Consider the following 8,804-nt stretch of genomic DNA (forward strand, 5'->3'; position numbering starts at 1 on the left):
CTCTTTAATGAGGATCCTAATCAACCCAGCAGAGGCTGCCCTGAGACCCCCAGGTTCATTAGACCAGAAAAACCAGACTGCCGGGAAAGAAGGAGAAGGACAGAGGGGTGGGACCAGGCCATAGAAAGAAAGAACGAAATACCTTAAAATGCGCATTTATTCATATCACAGTTCAAGAAAAAAAACAGTTACTCACATGTCAAAAAGTTTGCAAATACTAAAAACACACGCACACACTTAAATTCATGTGCACTTGTAAAAATATACCAAGAGTAGTAATATAATCCTAAAACTGCAAAAACCTATCCTTTCTAACTTCAACCAGTGAACATAAAACATTTCTAATACACCACAAGTCTGTAAACATCTTTTAATTACAACTAAGATCATAAAAAGCATGCTCCACTTTCAGTTTGATTCGACCAAGTGTAGCACTTACGTGGAGTTATATATCTAATCACAAATAAATAAGTATATTACCCCTTTTAAGAAATGGAATAATATGCAAATGCTTATCAGAAATTGAACAAAGTGCAAATAATCAATTTCAATAACACGTAAACACAAGGACTCAGTCCACAAATAGGAGTATTAAAATAGACGTGCTTAATCCCGCTTGTACCGCTTGTACCATAGGCCTACCAGTACAAGTGGAAATACACTAAAAATTACCTCCAAGTGTTCAATACTGAGTATTGTAAAACAACCGATTGACATCAAAATTTAAACAGGAAGCAGGATAAAGTCTGCTTCCAATTATCTCTCATAAAGTTATTTTTAGCTGCTTTAACCATTTACAGCTTTTCACATGTTAATGACTTAGTTAATGCTCTAACTAGCATAACAACAGTGCGTTTCAGAGACATCGAACAACTGTACCCACACTCCGCACATCACGTGTCTGATTAGCCACATTTAGCTTACCGCCGTCGAGTGGATGCTCAGCATTTACGTGGAGCCACAGCTCAGTAAACCCTCCGGTTTCGCTCTGCCCTTGACAACAAAAAGTGCAAATACATAATTTGTGAAAAATATCAGTTTAGATGGTATTTTTTTAACTCGTTAGAGGTTAATTTCTCCAGCTTACCGATAACAAAAGTTTTAGTCCGTCTGCTCTGTTCGGCTGTAGAAGCAAGAGACTGAAAACTTGGGAGCTGGTACTAAGGAGGGACAAGAGCTGCCTAGAGCTTCACCGATTGGCTGACATGTGAGGAGTGGAGTAAAACAATAGGCTCTCATCAGAGCTCATCAACCCTCTGAGAAACTTAACCCTTGTTTGACCTGTTTGTAGCTATCGATCCATTGAGGCTGTGGACAGCTACAGGTACCTTGGTGTTCATCTGAACAACAGACTGGACTGGACTCATAACTCAGACGCCCTCTACAGGAAAGGGCAGAGCAGGTTGTACCTGCTGCGGAGACTCAGGTCGTTTGGGGTGGAGGGCCCACTCCTGAAGACCTTCTATGACCTTCTATGACTCTGTGGTGGCTTCTGCTATCTTTTATGGTGTGGTCTGCTGGGGCGGCAGCATCTCTGCTGGGGACAGGAAGAGACTGAACAGGGTGATCCGAAGGGCCAGCTCTGTTCTAGGATGCCCTCTGGACCCAGTGGAGGTGGTGAGTGACAGGAGAATGGCGGCTAAGCTGTCATCCGTGTTGGACAACGTCTCCCACCCCATGCAGCAGACTGTGACAGCACTGAGCAGCTCCTTCAGTGGGAGACTGCGGCACCCACGGTGTGGGACGGAGAGATTTCGCAGGTCTTTCCTCCCCACTGCTGTCAGACTCCACAACAAAGACTTTAACTGAACAAACACACACATCCACACATGTGCAATAACACTAAGTGCAATAATCCTTTCTGGCATCGTTGTATTTTTACTCAGTTGTATATAGCATTCGTATTCTATTTTTATCTTATTGTATATTTTTATTCTATTTTATTCTACTGTATATAGTATATTATTTTATTCTATTCTGTACAGCTGTGTACTGTATTTATTCTTATTGTATTCTAATTTTTGCGTCATAACTTTTGCACTGTCCACTTCCTGCTGTGACAAAACAAATTTCCCACGTGTGGGACTAATAAAGGTTATCTTATCTTATCTTATCTTATCTTACCAGAGCATATCATATATAATCTGCATCCCTTCTATGTTTAAATAATTATTTTGATCTCATTTCACTTTCATTAACCGGGACAGTAAGAACAGAACAATGAACATTAAATGTTTTAATTTTTCTTCTCTTTCTGTTTGAGATGATTTTAGGAACTGGGTTACACAAGCCCTTAAAATTTAGCACCACATTGGTCCAACCCTTACCAAACATTTTGTTTCTCCTTATTTTCCAAATTCCTAACTTTGCCACACCAAGAAGAAAATTAATTAGGATAACAGTCTTACTTTTTATAGCGCTGTACTTGAGACCAAAAACCTGCAAAAACCTAAACAGGCTTTTTAACTTTGAACAAGACTCAAACAAATGTTCTAATGAATCTTGATGTTCACAAAAAGGACATCCCTCTCTAGCACTTAGGTCAAAGTGAACTCTGTGTCTGTTTGTAGCTATCGATCCATTTTATAATCCTCTGCTGGAGGTCACCAACCATTTTTACAACAGATAGCTAATACAGGACCCTTTATCTACCTTCAGGGGTAAGGTCTGTACCAAAAACCTGTGTCCAACTCAACTCTGACACCAGCCAGAGTGTAGCACCTTGACACAACTTTGGTGCTTCTTCCCATATGAACTGAGAACACCTAACACAGGGTTTCTCAGAGAAAGAAGTGGTCAACTCTCATTCATGCCAACTATCAGAAGCTGGGGTGACTGAATTTACTGGAAATACATACTCATATTCATCATTCCACTGGTCAGCTAGAGCATGGTTTTCAGCAAATACTCTCAGTGGCACGGGTAGGGACTGCCTGACCTCTTCCAGAATCCTTTTTAACCCTTTAAGACCTACCATAGAACCAAGTCCGCCAGAGCTTATATTATATTTTTACATGGTGTGGTGCCATTTTTGGGAGCATTTCAAGTTGCTATACATCAATACAACAATTATAGCCCAGATTTTAATAATATGTATTCATTAAGTGCATAGTAATTACATAAATTGCAAAATAGTGCAATAAACTACAAAAAAATTGAAAATCGTTTTTGCTTTTTTAACATATATTTCTAGTTAGAGAAATTTAAGAGGCTTATCCCTCAAAACTATAAATACAAAAAAGTTGCACAAAATAGTTTCCTACCACAGGAAATTTATTTTGAGTGTCTTCATAGTTTTATTTTTGAAATACACCAATTTTTATACACTGCAGGAAAAACGAAAATAAATATTATACTGCAAATTTGCAAAAACGCAGCATATGCATCAAAATAAACTATTTCCAGCAGTGCAATATGAGTCCTAAGCATCCCAGAAACGACACAGAAAGTCATAAAGTCAAAGATAACTTTTAAAAACACCAGTAGAGGCCCTGTGGCCCTGATGGTAAAAAAAAACTACATTTCCGCAAAAATGACGTCACTTCCGGTTTCAGGTAATGGCGGACATGCAAAAGTTTGTGCTGACGTCTATTCCAACGTAGGAAGTGTTATGAACAGCTGATCGGATCGGCAAAGCGTGTTTCTGGAATATTATGTTTTTGTTGCTGCAAGCGCTTTTTATGCAGTTTTTGCAAAGCTTTATGTGGAAGGAAACTGTGACCTAGGACAAGCTGATGGCATAAGATGTAAGTACAACTCCTCTGGTTTCATATGCAAAAAAAATTATTGCGCTAGCTTACGTGGTTGGAGAGCTACCGGGATTTAAAAATAGTTACGCAAAACAGAGCGTGCCCGCTCTGACCGGCTCTAAAGGGTTAAGACTCTAATGGACTTGAAGTGGTAACGTTGCACATCCTAGCGTCAGAATTATGGAAAATATTCAATGTTTTTCAAGCATTCAACACTGAGTGATAGAATGGTCAGATAAGTCCTTTCCCCTCCTCTGACACAGGAATAAAGAGGGCAGATTTATTTAGCTAGTGTTGCCCAGACCAGAAGAAATTCACAATAAGACACTGACCATCTTTAATGAGCCCAGCAGGTGGAGCCATCTTGAAAAGCCTGTGCCACAGGGATGAGGCGACCAGATTGTTGCCAATTAGAGCTCTCTCCATGTAGGACAGCTGGGGTAGCAGCCATTTCCATTTAGACAACTTGGAGTCAAAGTTTTCCTGTACTCCCTTCCAGTTCTGTTTTTGAGAATGTTAATTACCTATAAATACTCCCGATGTTTTAATACAATTCCTTCCCCAGCATAAATTTCCTGGCAGGGTTGGAATGCCAACTATATACCATTTACCCACCAATAAAGCCTCACGTTTGTCCTGGTTAACTTTAGCTGAAGAAGCCTTTTCATAGGAAGATAAGCTCTCCCTCAGTTCATGCACATCATGTCGATTGCTAATAAAAACTTTAATATCGTCAGCATTAAATGAAACAACTACGCAAGGGCTGACCCAAAACCGGTAAAGTAAAACACTTTACTCTAGCTCTCAATCTAAATAAAAGAGGATCAATTGCTTAGCTATATAACTAACCCGAGATAGGACATCCCTGGCTAATACCTCTATTGACTATACAAGGCTGCTCAACCCACCCCCAACCTTCACAACACAACTAGCATTAGTGTAGAGTAATCTTACCCAAGAAAGAAAAACATTTCGCACACCAAATGCTTTGAAAGTTGAAAACAGAAAGTATGATCTACACCAGGGGTGTCAAACACAAATATGCAGTGGGCCAAAATTCAAAATTGGAACAAAGTCGCGGGCTAACATTAGTATTTATTGAAAAAAAAAATCTTCCTCCAGATATAAGAATGAATCTTTTCTTATGGACTCAAACAAGTTTTGCTGAAAAACTGAATATGGAACAAGCAAAGCTTAATACTAAACGATATATATATTAGCTGTATAATACCAGTAGCCCAGCTCTAATAGTAATTTGGTATGGCTTCGCGGGCCAAATGTAATTAGGCTGCAGGCCAAAGTTGGCCCGCAGGCCAGAGTTTGACACCTATGATCTACACGATCAAATTCCTTCTTTTGATCAATAGAGACGATCCCCACATTTAGGTGATATGTCTTGCATACATCGAATACATCTTTCACAACAAATGCATTATCTAACATAGAGCTGTCTGGGAGACAATACGACTGGTCGACTTGAACTAAAAGGTCAATAAAATTTTTAAATCTGCTAGGTAACACCTTTGAAAGAATTTTATAATTGGTACATAAAAGAGTCAATGGTCTCCAGTTCTTTAAAAGGGCAAAATCCCAATTTTGTATTGTTTTTACAGACTTTATAAACTTCTTAACATCAGGAAAATAGTCTGTTACAAAAACTGATCTCCCATAATGATCGTCCAAAAAAAAGTTAATTTCATCTGTCGAATACAATTTTGGGAAATACTTTCAGCAACATATAAACAATCTGAATCTGATTCATAGTCACACTCCATATCTGCCACACTTTCACCTTGGCAACCAACCTGTTCAGCTTCTTGACACGTCTCGCCAATGTCCAAACTGAAGCTCGCCAATTATCTTTTGAATATTCCTGAATTATTTGAGATCCTATTCTAGCTACCAAACCATGTCCAGTCTTTGTGTCTGAACTGCAACTGGGCTGTGGAAAAACTTCCAACTCAGAGCTGCAACCACAAGCTGACACGCCGTCTGTGTCAACATTGGCAGCTGCAGAGCCTCTGACAGCACTCCTAGCCTTCACTCTCTCCACAACACACTCATCAATTAACATTATCTCCAACATCCTCAGGACTTTCACTGTTGCCCTCACCTGGAAAGCTGACCGAAACCATCAACTCCACTGTGTAGGGACAGCGGTCCCAGCCAGTGATCCTCTTGTGCCTCACATCTACACACTCAAAGTATTTCATCACACCGGAATTTGCAAAGACCATGTAATATCCCTCCTCTCTAATGACTGGGTTGGTGAGTCCAGGTACATAAACTTAAGTCTCAAGTCCCTCACCCTAAACTCACAGTTTTGAATCCGGTGGCCATTCTTCAGAATCATTTAAGCACCTGTGCCAGCGCTTTGTTAGATACAAAGGGCAGAACTCCGGACAATGTAATTCGGGTGGACAGTACAGCCAAGGGGAAAACTTAAACTCATCATTTATTGAAATCCCACTTTCAGTTAGTAGAATAATCACCTCAGGTTACTTTACAAAAACAACTCCTTTAATCATACAGGAATATTTCCATGCCCCGCTTTGACTCCAACTGCTAACAGCACCTTCTCCACAGAGGTGAGAGGACACCATCCCTGCAGAGGAGTCATAACCAAAAACACTAACAAAAAGAAGAAAATTACAGTTAAAAAATATAACCAGTAAGTCATAAACGAAAATCGAAATATGACAAAAAGTTTGAAAAAAACAGCTCTCAGCCTCTAAGTCCACTCATCACACGCTCCATGACCAAACTCACAGCATGCAGAGCGAAAGAAAGAAAGAAAGAATGCAAGAAGAAGAGAAAGAAATAAAGAAAGTTTTTTACCAATTGATGAAGCAAAGAAATGTTAGAGAGGAGGCAGGGAAAGGCAAGAAAAGCTACAGCAAAGTGCACAGAGAGGCTGAAGGGAGGGGAGGTTTGGCCTGTGGAGATAACAGTGTGGGTCATTGGGCGAGTCACGGCTGCCATCGATCCCCTGATTGGCTGTCTGACGGTTTCAACACGGCTGCCAAACCCTTTAATACAGGGTGTCTCCAACTGTGTGTGGGTGTGTGCGCTTGTGTTCTTTTTGTGTGTCTAAATGACTGCTATCTGTGCCGTATGTAGTCCATGTCTTTGCCACCAGAAGTGATATCTGTCCAACTTCCTCAGGAGGCTGATAAGAGCACCTTACAGCTGCACTGATAACACACGCATTATCCATTTCCCAGCCGGTGAGACAAAACCTGCACATTTGTGTGTGCAAGTACGTGTACGTTGAGAGTAACGTTTAGTGACGTGTGCACACTGTGAAGTGAGGGTGTTACAAATTGTTGTGCTGGCCCTCAGCCCTTCCTTTCCTGTCCTCTCACATTGATTGGACAGCAGGACGGGGACACACATTGCTTCTAGCAGCCCACACAACTCCTCGTTTCCCTCTAAATGCCAAACACGGCATGTGAGTGTCAGGATTAATTATGTTTAGAAAAATTCTTACAAATACTCATCAAAACCAATCATGTGTATTGCTCAGCATCTCCCTACACATTAACTTTACTTGGGTAGCAACTTATATATTAGGACAACCAACCCAAGTATATGTTTTATAAGCAAAATTACATGTTCTGAATTTCACCATCTGCAAATCATTTAGTTTCATAATCCACGCGCTCTTATTTTGAAAGTCCAGGGATTAAGCAGCTAGCCCTGGCCCTTCCCATCTCATGGTTTTGCTACCAGCTGCCTCACTTTCCATGTTGCTGTTATGCTATGATTCAGCTTCTTCTACAGAGAAGATCTGGCAACAGTAGTTCTTCTTCTGCTCTTGAGATCTGTTCTGAGCTGGGGGGTCACTCTAACCAGAACCTACAGCAGGTGGAGAACTGGTTTATGTCACTGTACAGAGCTCATAGAGGCATCTAAGGAAAACAAGGTCTACTTTTGCCAGCTGCAGTCCAAGACGGTGGAATTGGAGTTAATCCACAAGATAAGATACTCACTGTTATGTGTCACAAAGTACTTGGCAAATAAAATATTAGCAGAGGAGGAAATTATCAACACCCAAGGCTTCATTGTGCTTGTGTAGCGTAAACATACAGGAATTTCACTCTTTAACAATTACTGCCTTTGTACAAGCAGGAGACTGTTTATTACTGCAATTTGACACATAAAATCATGAATTGCAAGAATTTTTTTAAAAATCTCAAACATTCATTTAATGCCCAACACACCCGACTGGTCTTGATTATCAAAATAAACCATATTGGGCCACAAATGGAACAGATTAGCTTGAAATCACATACACAATAATCTCTCCCAATTTGACATTAGAAATATAGGAACTGGAATCTATCTCTCCTTCTGATATCTGCTGTTTTGGCCCCTCAGCCACGTGTGCAGAGAGCAATAAGCTCAAAGACTATATTCTAACTCAAACTCTACTATTTTAAAAAAACATCAGAAATATGTTATCCAAGCTGTGCTCTATTAGGATATCAAGTAAATGTAGAGAACACATCAGAAACATATCCTGCAGTGTTATCTTATATAAATATCATTTTATCAGAAAAGATGTGAGGCTCTTTCGATTTCAGGGTGAATAGAATAAGAGAGAAAATATACAGTCAGTTCTGTCAACTGCAGATGTGTACCCATGCACTCAGCGTGATAGAAACTAGCAACTGCCAAAAATGAAATGAAAGCAACCGAAAAAGTACGCTGTCTTCCTGGTGCGGGTACAAAATACAATCTGTTTTAAAAGCTTGTCTGCATATTTAGCTCATTAGATCACAAAAGGCACCTGTAACTGAGTTCATACAGGCCAAGAGTCTTTGGATTTGGACCCCTGGGCGCTCGCTTCCAGCCAGTCTGGGAGCAATTATATCACATTGGGGTGCTTCTTGGCCTCATATTCCTTGGCTCACAGTAAATGCAGCCTTTACACAACAGATCTTTCACTATGTATAACAGCTGGCTGTTGCTTAGAAGAATAATTTGTCTTCTCTAACCATGAACCAGTTAACCAATTATTTTGTCTTTTTCTGAGGCCCCCAGCTTCCGTGG

General features: G+C 40.2%; 1 long non-coding RNA gene across 1 annotated transcript; it reads right to left on the reverse strand.

Annotated features, from left to right (window-relative positions):
• Positions 1 to 781: 781 nt before the first annotated feature.
• On the reverse strand, positions 782 to 2,281 carry LOC146689408 (uncharacterized). Its single transcript, XR_014916033.1, has 3 exons — positions 2,125 to 2,281; positions 1,088 to 1,281; positions 782 to 993 (listed from the first exon to the last, which is right to left on the reverse strand). It is a non-coding gene; the product is annotated as an uncharacterized LOC146689408 (long non-coding RNA).
• Positions 2,282 to 8,804: the final 6,523 nt, after the last annotated feature.

Source organism: Copadichromis virginalis, linkage group LG17 (assembly GCF_057382275.1).
Source record: "Copadichromis virginalis isolate Kocher_CV1m ecotype Utaka linkage group LG17, C_Virginalis_male_GT1.1, whole genome shotgun sequence".
Taxonomy (NCBI): Eukaryota; Metazoa; Chordata; class Actinopteri; order Cichliformes; family Cichlidae; genus Copadichromis; species Copadichromis virginalis.